Source organism: Rhinolophus sinicus, chromosome 4 (genome assembly GCF_057876585.1).
Source record: "Rhinolophus sinicus isolate RSI-liver-muscle chromosome 4, RSI-T2T, whole genome shotgun sequence".
NCBI lineage: Eukaryota > Metazoa > Chordata > Mammalia > Chiroptera > Rhinolophidae > Rhinolophus > Rhinolophus sinicus.
Genome location: NC_142504.1, coordinates 59,381,366 through 59,382,279, shown reverse-complemented (window position 1 = coordinate 59,382,279; position 914 = coordinate 59,381,366). Strand labels below are relative to the sequence as shown.

The following is a 914-nucleotide window of genomic DNA, read 5'->3' as shown; positions in this document are numbered from 1 at the left end:
TGAAAAGTCTCTATAAATAAAGTAAATGCTAATCTGGTTGAAAAATTGGTGTCTTTGGTAAAAATTCTATGAGGATGACATATTCCATCATGTTATTCATTTCACATTTCCTTTTGCTCAGTCTCCAGTGCAAGCACAGCTTGTGGTATAAACTATTGTTTTCTCATTCTAATAATTTCTCAGTAGATCATGTTCTTTTTCTGAGACAAATAACTGACCACATACTGCGACCTAATGTGCAGCACCAACAAAAGCAGTTACAAAGTAGCCAATGCACACTAACAGGAAGGTTCTTCTTAAAACAACTGTAAAGTCTGTTGATGCTGGCTTTAAATTCTTCAGGAGCTACTCTTCCAGTTAATGAAGAAAGCAATTCTGATTCAAATTTGTTGCTCTGTCTGAATCTGAGAGGAAGGCAAAGAGAGTGATGTTCCACAGCCATTGATGAAAACTGGTGTTGAAGGATGAGGAATTACTTGTGGCAATGGTAGGAAAATTATGCCTCAGAAGAGAGTACATGAAGACATGATAATTTAGTGAAATTAGAAAAGAATAATATTAGAAACAAAAAATATGAACGCTTCATGAATTTGCGTGTCATCCTTGCGCAGGGGCCATGCTAATCTCTGTATCATTCCAATTTTAGTATCTGTGCTGCCGAAGCGAGCACTTTAATTTATACATTTGTTTTGATTTTATTGTAATAGAAGTAAAGAGTGCAGATATTTAGTTTTGGGTGTGCCCAAATTTATATAATGTTAAAATAAAGTTAAAGTCACAAAGTAACTAAAAGCTGAAGCAACCCGTGTCCATCATAGGATGAATGATAAACAACATGTGGTCTATGCATACAATGGAATATTATTCAGCCTTTAAAAGGAAATTCCGACACATGTGACAACATGGATGAAACT

The 914-nt window shown here is 35.0% G+C and overlaps 1 non-coding gene across 1 annotated transcript; it reads right to left on the bottom strand.

Moving 5' to 3' along the window:
* Nucleotides 1-566: 566 nt before the first annotated feature.
* Nucleotides 567-670, bottom strand: LOC141567048 (U6 spliceosomal RNA). Its single transcript, XR_012489444.1, has one exon. It is a non-coding gene; the product is annotated as a U6 spliceosomal RNA (small nuclear RNA).
* Nucleotides 671-914: the final 244 nt, after the last annotated feature.